This window comes from Monodon monoceros, unplaced genomic scaffold (assembly GCF_005190385.1).
Source record: "Monodon monoceros isolate NGI ecotype Baffin Bay Population unplaced genomic scaffold, NGI_Narwhal_1 Contig353_ctg1, whole genome shotgun sequence".
Lineage (NCBI taxonomy): Eukaryota > Metazoa > Chordata > Mammalia > Artiodactyla > Monodontidae > Monodon > Monodon monoceros.
The window spans coordinates 27,325-37,027 of NW_021699456.1; the positions used below are offsets into that span (position 1 = coordinate 27,325).

The 9,703-nt window shown below is 41.6% G+C and overlaps 1 pseudogene; it reads left to right on the plus strand.

The window, feature by feature from the left end:
- Positions 1 to 6,439: 6,439 nt before the first annotated feature.
- Positions 6,440 to 9,703, plus strand: LOC114906294 (annotated as a pseudogene).

A 9,703-nucleotide genomic window follows, 5' to 3' on the forward strand; every position in this document is an offset into this window, starting at 1 on the left:
GCGGCTCTTGAAAATATGTGGGTTGTTGTAGTTATTTTGCTCTTCTGGCCTCAGAAGTTCTAATCTTAACCTTAGCCCCTCATGGAGAGAGACTTTGTAAACCAATTGCCACATTACTCATTATGTGACTGTTGAAAAAGAGAAACCCAGCTCTTTTCCTGTGCTTTCAACCAGTTATCTTCTTCAAAAATCTGTTTGGATTGTTATACGTTAATCTTGCCTGGCAAGGGACTTACGGGAAGGTTCTTATTGTTTGAAAGTTTGGTGCCAGTATCTGCAAAGAAAGAAGAAAGATGTGTTTATCAAACATCCCAATAGTGAAGGTGTGTGAAAGCAACTTTTGAAAAAGTTAATCTGTCAGAGTTTAGCCGTATTATTACGTTTTATTTTATTCATTGAAAATAAATAATTATCAATGAATCCTTTCTAGATTTTCTAGTTTCCCAAAGTTCCCTGTATTCACATTCTAAGAGGAAAAAATGGTATTTTAAGTCACTGCTCTCCACCTTATATTATTTATAATCACTCCTCGTGACCTCTTCCTTCCAAGAAACGTGATCCTGAGAAGTGTCCTTTGTTTGTCTTTGTGGAATAAGTGATGAGGATGCATCCTGGAGACCTGTGAGATGTTCAACTTGTGGCATAATGAAAGTAGGATGGAGAGTTCTGGAAAGATCTGGAAAGGTGGCTGGTAGAGTGTGGCCAGATGTGGGAGAAGAGAGACGTACAGAGAGAGGGAGAGGAAATTTTCAGAGGGAGAAAATGAAACAAATAATTAAATAAGTTTTGTTGTGTGGTGTGGGATGCAAGCCTTTCTCTCCCCCTTTCCTTCACAATGTCTTTGTTAAAGACTGTGTTTTTCATTAGTTTTACTAAGATAGGATTTGCCGTTTTGTTTGGATACTGAGAATGGACCCATGGAAACAGTTACATTTGGGTTATCTCTGACTGTCTTTAATGAAGAACATAAATATTGGCCACACTATCTATGCACATGCTATCACCATGCCTTTTTTGTTCTCTGTTCATATATCTAAGTCCTCTTCTTTCTTTAAGGTCAATCTCAAATCTCATCTGAAATGTACATTTATTGATAGATTCAACCCATAATGAACTGTCCCTTCTTTGTCCTCCTTAGGCTCTGATTATTTATAAAAACTCATTTTTGAACTTAGAAACTGTCCAATGTGATATATTAGTTATTTCACCAGCATGTGTTATATCCTCAACACAATTATACGCTTTTGTGGGGCTGGGATCGTACATTCTGTAATTTTTCTCAGTACTTACACTTACTTTGATAAAAAGCGCATTCATTCATCTAAACATCATTTATTGGGTGTTAATTAAATATCTCAACTCAGTAAATATTGTTTGAATGAATGCATGCATGAATGAGGGAGTGTGCAATAGGTAGCCTAATGTACCGCCCAATGTGAGAAAACCAAAAACATAAACACAAAAGCAAGCCAAACAGTGGACCAGGACTTTCTGTAAAATATCCTGCTTTTTGTTGGATGATGCCATGAAAATCAAGATGCTCCTGAAAGGTCTTAATAGCTGACCAAGAATAGTAAACAATTGAAATTCTCTCAGGCTTCTTCAACCCTATCACTGGACACATTTATACCTCTCAGGAATGATATTAAAAGAAGAGATTAATAAAGCTTTTATAGATGAGTTGATAAATCTCTAAAGATTTAAGTCTTCATTGCCTCCTAGGTTTTCTCTATTTTGGGTTTCCAAAAGATTTCAATAAACCACAGGATAATTAAAAATTAGACATTCTCTTTCTTACCTTGATGTTTTTTGATGGTAAACACCTTTTTATTGTCTCCATAGTGCTGCCCAATTTCCACCAGTACAGTACTTAAGTGAATTTTGCTCTGGATGGTGGGATATATAAGATGTAAACGAATTGTTTGTATATGTTTTAGAATTCTTCAAAAGGGCCTGGCCATGGAAATGCATTGAATATTACTTAAATAACTAAAGTAACTTCCTCAGAATTATTATTCTGTTCTGGTTAGGGTACTCTCTGCTCTGGTTTGTTAAAATTTCCCTTTAGAGTGGTTTTAATTTTGTTTCTGATAGGGTCCTAGGATTTATTGCCACACCCATCCTGCATCTGTTTTTCTTTGAATTACTCTCCTTGCAGTTTCTGATTCATACAGGGCCTTACAGGTTAGTGACAACCTGGCCATCACAACGCTGGGAAGGACAGGCCTACTTTTCAGAGGTGTTGATGTTTTCTGTACCTGAAGGTTTTCCAGAGCTATCAATCTTCCTCACCACCGCCCTTGGCCCTCTTAATGGACTAACCAGTTCCTCATGAGATTTCTGTAGGCTATCTGTACCAACTTCTCAATATTGTTCCATCCTGAGTCTAAATTCCTGGCCTCAAGGTAATGTTAGATTTCTAGCTCCAGCCCCTATTTACATAAGGCCTATACTAAGGAACGGAACCCACAGACATCAGTCCGCTCTTCTTTCTCTGGATTTAATTTCTCTGTTACTTTCTGAAACATGCAGGTGTTCCTTTCTTTCTTTTAATCTCAGCTAGGTGCTTTTAACTTGTTCAAAATTGACCCAGAATTTACATGTGTCTCCAGTAAGAGTACATTAAATTGAGCTTAGTCTGCTATTCTACTGGCATCTTTGAGATCCAGATAATTTGCTACTTAACTGGATTCAATGACCTGTATATTTCAGGCATCTAAAACTCACCATGTTCCAAATTTCCCTCCTTATAGTTAGTAATTTTCTTGGGAATCTGGATGACATTAAATGGAATAAAGTTAGTGAGTGGCCCAGGAATGCCTGAACGTTTGTTTGTCAGAGTGGCCAGGGAAATTGAAGCAAGGAAGAAAAGCAAATGAAAAGCAGAATCACATTATTATGGCTGAGTTTACTCCCAGGATTCCATGCAGAGCTCTCTGTAGAGCTGGGTTGGGTTATAACTTATGCCAGAGCTCTACGTGGGGCTGACACCATCTCATGCCAGGCTCTCAGTTCTGGGCTCACGTCATCTCTGGTCCACTCTGTGGAGTGGAAACTTTGGAGGAATGGCCAATGTGTTCCGCGGCATAGGAAGAGGGAAATTGTGAATGTGACTTTCTAAATTGTGGAGGAACTAACCACTGTAAATGTGCCTTGAACTATGTTGTTTAATTTGACCAGTCAGATCAATGACTTTCCCCTTGAATGAAATGCTGCTACGTATATGAGCAGAAAAACAAAACTGGTATAAGGAAGAGATAGCTAGTGGGAAGCAGCCGCATAGCACGGGGAGATGCGCTGGGTGCTTTGTGACCACCTAGAGGGGTGGGATAGGGAGGGTGGGAGGGAGGGAGATGCAAGAGGGAGGAGATATGGGGACATATGTATAACTGATTTACTTTGTTATAAAGCAGAAACTAACACACCATTGTAAAGCAATTATACCCCAATGAAGATGTTAAAAAAAAAACTGGTATAAGGAGATGGAGAGACTGGGAGTCTTATTTTCCCACCAATTAACTTTGCCTCTGACCATGACCTTCCCTTTGAGTCTCCTAGACCTTGGGGGTGATCGCAGCCCCTTGGGTTGGGTGACGGCAACCCCATCTTCACTAGAACCTCTATAGTTAACTTTGATTTTTCCCACTCCGTCTATCCATCCCATGTATGCAGTCAGACATTTGATCTTGGACTTTTCCTGACAAAATATGCTTGAATATAACCATTTCTTTTCACTCCCACTGCTACTGCTATTGTCACTGCCTTAACTAGGGCTTTATCTTTAAGTTCTTTATATAAATATATAAATATCTATATATAAATATAACATACAAATAAATAAAATATTAATTCTGATGATTTTGAAGTCTTTTCTTGATAAAGACTTTTCCTGATAAAGATACACAATATCTTATATAAATATTTTTGTATTATCTGTTCTTTTCTTAGAAATTTAGCCATATGATTCTATCTCTTGGTTTGTCTAGAACTTTTTGATTGAATGCTGGCTATTTTATTTGGCTTTTTTTGTTTTTCTCAGTGGAAACGTTGTTTTGCTTCAAAATATTTTATTCTACCTGGAAGTAGCAAATCTTCAAATTACAATTTTTTAAATGCTTTCAAATATCAATACTATAGGTGTCACAAAATCTAGAAAAATGACATTTAAAAATTAACTACTGCCAGATGTGTCTCTATAAAACTTTTCCCCCACTCTTTTAGCTATATATTCTTTAACTGCCTCCTCATACGACAGTTTATGTATTTTCGAAATAAAATTTTAAGAAGTAAACTTTGCAGTTTTTAGACATAGATTTCTTGTAACATGGTTGATTAGAATTTGCTTCTAGTTATTAATAGTTTAGAAAAGTTTATTTCAGCTTCACAATTTATTATTGATAATGTCACATTAATTTTCATTGTTAACTTTGAGAAAACCTCTATGGATTACTTCCTCATAAGTATTTACTATTATAAATGCATTACTGATTTCAGTACTGCTATAGGTCTGTGCATTACAGGGATTCTGATAAAATACTCACACCATTCCATTACACACATTGTTGATGGAGTATATTCATTTATTTATTTACTTATTTATTTATTTATTTTTGGCTGTGTTGGGTCTTCGTTGCTGTGCGCAGGCTTTCTCTACTTGCAGGGACTGGGGGCCACTCTTCGTTGCGGTGCACAGGCTTCTCACTGCGGTGGCTTCTCTTGTTGCAGAGCACGGGCGCTAGGCACGGAGGCTTCAGTAGTTGTGGCTCGCAGGCTCAATAGTCGTGGCTCACGGGCTCTAGAGCGCAGGTTCCGTAGTTGTGGCACACCGGCTTAGTTGCTCCGTGGCATGTGGGATCTTCCCGGACCAGGGCTCGAACCCTTGTCCCCTGCATTGGCAGGTGGCTTCTTAACCACTGCGCCATCGGGGAAGCCCCTGGAGTATATTCCTGACAGAAGAAAATTTCCGTTTTGACTAAGCATTGATGAGAACTGAATCTTTGACTTATCTTTCACATGCCTGATGATTGAAATAATTTTCCACAGAATAGCTTCTGGTTTTGTACTTTTCAGTTGTTTTTTTCTTCTTCAAACGCACATGCTTTGAGAGCTGTGAAGTGCAAGACATGGCTATATTGTAAGGTGGTTTTTGTCCTTATGCTTCTGTGTCTTGTGCTAGGTTAAGTCAGTAGAGTAGTCAGTATGAGTACTGGAAGTTATTCCTGTAATGGGATAGTATATAGTCAATTACATACGGCGGTGTCTGAAAATCACATAATAGCCTCACTTAAAACATCTCCTTAGGGCTTCCCTGGTGGCGCAGCGGTTGAGAGTCCACCTGCCGACGCAGGGGACACGGGTTCGTGTCCCGGTCCGGGAAGATCCCACATGCCGCGGAGCGGCTAGGCCCGTGAGCCATGGCCGCTGAGCCTGTGCGTCCAGAGCCTGTGCTCCACAACGGGAGAGGCCACAACAGTGAGAGGCCCGCGTACCACAGAAAAAAGAAAATCTCCTTAGCCAGATTTCAAAAAAGCCTGTGGCCGTTCCAATATGATCCAACATAGCGGAATATGATAGAAGGAAAATTGGCAAAGAAAGAGACGCTGGTCTTACCTGATGGAAGTTAAAATATCTCACTTTTGACAATTTTGCAAAAACTTATAATTCCATGAACTAATTCCTAGGGTTCTTCATAGGACCTAAAAAGGAACCCATAGAGTTGTGGAACAACAATAGAAGCTGCTGTGATGAGAAGCCCGGGCACCGCAACAAAGAGTAGCCCCCGCTCGCCGCAACTAGAGAAAGTCTGCACGCAGCATTGAAGACCCAACGCAGCCAAAATAAAAATAAATAAAGATAAATAGATTTATTTTTAAAAAAGTAATACTCAGGTTTGAGGCATGAGAAATATGATGAGGAGAAATTAGCTAATCCCTTCAGAACTTTTAAAATATCAAACTCAGTCTCTAAGATTTTAGCATTATATACAGCGTTGGTTACTTATGAGTGGTTTGGGAAGGCCAATTTAAAATTTTCTGATCTTACTGTATTGAAATACACGGCCCTAATGTTTTCCACATTGACTATATGAATGATGAAGTAAAGTCAATCATGTATTTCCTTTCCAACTGGACAGAAAACAAAAATTTTAAAAGTGTTTGGACTACTGACTTTTGATTTCTTCTAAGGCAAGTGTATAGGTAATTTTTATTCCCTGATTAGGAGAAAAATGGTGGAAGAGGGCAGGGTTAAGAATTAAGATTTCAAGAGCGTGAGAGGTAGATGGCCAACCAGAGTTCCTAAGGTTCGGTGCCTGTAACTGTTGCCGCCGCTTAAGCCTGCCAAAGCAGTGGTACGGCTGCTGCCCTCGTATTTGCTACCTCTAGAAACATTCTTGCCAGTAGTGGCGGCAGCGGGACTCAATTACCCCCTTTTCTCGCTCTCTCCAGAAGCTCCAGATGGCGTCTTCTGTGGGCAACGTGGCCGACAGCACAGAACCAACGAAACGTATGCTTTCCTTCCAAGGGTTAGCTGAGTTGGCACATCGAGAATATCAGGCAGGAGATTTTGAGGCAGCTGAGAGACACTGCATGCAGCTGTGGAGACAAGAGCCAGACAATACTGGAGTACTTTTATTACTTTCATCTCTACACTTCCAGTGTCGAAGGCTGGACAGATCTGCCCACTTTAGTACTCTGGCAATTAAACAGAGCCCTCTTCTGGCAGAAGCCTATTCGAATTTGGGGAATGTGTACAAGGAAAGAGGGCAGTTGCAGGAAGCAATGGAGCATTACCGGCATGCATTGCATCTCAAACCAGATTTCATCGATGGTTATGTTAACCTGGCAGCCGCTTTGGTAGCAGCAGGCGACATGCAAGGGGCAGTACAAGCTTACGTCTCTGCTCTTCAGTGCAATCCTGATTTGTACTGTGTTCGCAGTGACCTGGGGAACCTGCTCAAAGCCCTGGGTCGCTTGGAAGGAGCCAAGGCATGTTATTTGAAAGCAATGGAGACGCAACCGAACTTTGCAGTAGCTTGGAGTAATCTTGGCTGTGTTTTCAATGCACAAGGGGAGATTTGGCTTGCAATTCATCACTTTGAAAAGGCTGTCACCCTTGACCCCAATTTTCTGGATGCTTATATCAATTTAGGAAATGTCTTGAAAGAGGCACGGATTTTTGACAGAGCTGTGGCAGCTTACCTTTGTGCCCTAAGCTTGAGCCCAAATCATGCAGTGGTACGTGCCAACCTGGCTTGTGTATACTATGAGCAAGGCCTGATGGATCTGGCAATAGACACCTACAGGCGAGCTATTGAATTGCAACCACATTTCCCTGATGCTTACTGCAACCTAGCCAACGCTCTGGAAGAGAAGGGCCGTGTTGCCGAAGCAGAAGATTGTTATAATACAGCTCTGCGGCTGTGCCCCACCCATGCAGACTCTCTGAATAACCTGGCCAATATCAAAGGAGACCAGGGAAACATTGAAGAGGCAGTTCGCTTGTATCGTAAAGCATTAGAAGTCTTCCCAGAGTTTGCTGTTGCCCATTCAAATTTAGCAAGTGTATTGCAGCAGCAGGGGAAACTGCAGGAAGCTCTGATGCATTATAAGGAGGCTGTTCGAATCAGTCCTACCTTTGCTGATGCCTACTGTAACATGGGAAACACTCTAAAGGAGATGCAGGATGTTCAGGGAGCCTTGCAGTGTTATACTCGTGCCATTCAGATTAACCCTGCACTTGCGGATGCCCACAGCAATCTGGCTTCCATTCACAAGTATTCAGGGAATATTCCAGAAGCAATTGCTTCTTATCGCACTGCTCTGAAGCTTGAACCTGACTTTCCTGACGCTTATTGTGATTTGGCTCATTGCCTGCAGATTGTCTGTGATTGGACAGACTATGATGAGCGAATGAAGAAGTTGGTCAGCATTGTGGCTGACCAGCTGGAGAAGAATAGGTTGCCTTCTGTGCAGCCTCATCATAGTATGCTCTATCCTCTTTCTCATGGCTTCAGGAAGGCTATTGCTGAGAGCCATGGGAACCTCTGCTTGGATGAGATCAGTGTCCTTCATAAACCACCGTACGAACATCCAAAAGACTTGAAGCTCAGTGATGGTCGACTGCGTGTAGGATACGTGAGTTCTGACTTTGGGAATCATCCTACTTCTCATCTTATGCAGTCTATTCCAGGCACGCACAATCCTGATAAATTTGAGGTCTTCTGTTATGCCCTGAGCCCAGATGACGGCACAAACTTCCGAGCGAAGGTGATGGCAGAAGCCCATCATTTCATTGATCTTTCTCAGATTCCATGCAATGGGAAAGCAGCTGATCGCATCCATCAAGATGGTATACACATCCTTGTAAATATGAATGGTTATACCAGGGGTGCTCGAAATGAACTCTTTGCTCTCAGGCCAGCTCCTATTCAGGCAATGTGGCTGGGCTACCCTGGGACCAGTGGCGTGCTTTTCATGGATTATATCATCACTGATCAGGAAACTTCACCTGCTGAAGTTGCTGAGCAGTATTCTGAGAAACTGGCTTATATGCCCCATACTTTCTTTATTGGTGATCATGCTAATATGTTTCCTCACCTGAAGAAGATTTTAAGTCCAATGGGCACATTTATGACAATCGGATTGTGCTGAATGGCATCGACCTCAAAGCATTTCTTGATAGTCTCTCAGATGTGCAAATTGTCAAGATGAAATGTCCTGAGGGAGGAGACACCGCAGACAGCAGTAATACAGCTCTTAATATGCCTGTCATTCCTATGAATACTATTGCAGAGGCAGTTATTGAAATGATTAACAGAGGACAAATTCAGATAACAATTAATGGATTCAGTCTTAGCAATGGACTGGCAACTACCCAGATCAACATTAAGGCTGCCACTGGAGAGGAGGTTCCCCGTACCATTATTGTAACCACACGTTCTCAGTACGGGTTACCGGAAGATGCCATTGTGTACTGTAACTTCAATCAGTTATATAAAATTGACCCATCTACTTTGCAGATGTGGGCAAACATTCTGAAGCGTGTTCCCAATAGTGTACTGTGGCTGTTGCGTTTTCCAGCAGTAGGAGAACCTAATATTCAACAGTACGCACAAAATATGGGCCTTCCCCAGAACCGTATCATTTTTTCACCTGTTGCTCCTAAAGAGGAACATGTTCGGCGAGGCCAGCTGGCTGATGTCTGCTTGGACACTCCACTCTGTAATGGACACACCACAGGGATGGATGTCCTTTGGTCAGGGACACCCATGGTGACTATGCCAGGAGAGACTCTTGCTTCCCGAGTTGCAGCTTCCCAGCTCACTTGTTTAGGCTGTCTTGAGCTTATTGCTAAAAATAGTCAAGAATATGAAGACATAGCTGTGAAACTGGGAACTGATCTAGAATACCTGAAGAAAATTCGTGGCAAAGTCTGGAAGCAGAGAACATCTAGCCCTCTGTTCAACACCAGACAATACACAATGGACCTAGAGCGGCTCTATCTACAGATGTGGGAGCATTACGCAGCTGGCAACAAACCTGATCACATGGTTAAGCCTGTTGAAGTCACTGAGTCGGCCTAAATAATGACTGTGTGCACAGGAGAATTACCCTGTACCTGAGCCTCAACCTTCTGGGGGAAAGGGAACTACTTTTTCCTTATCCGTACAATACCATGTTGCAGATGGGTGACAGACAATGAT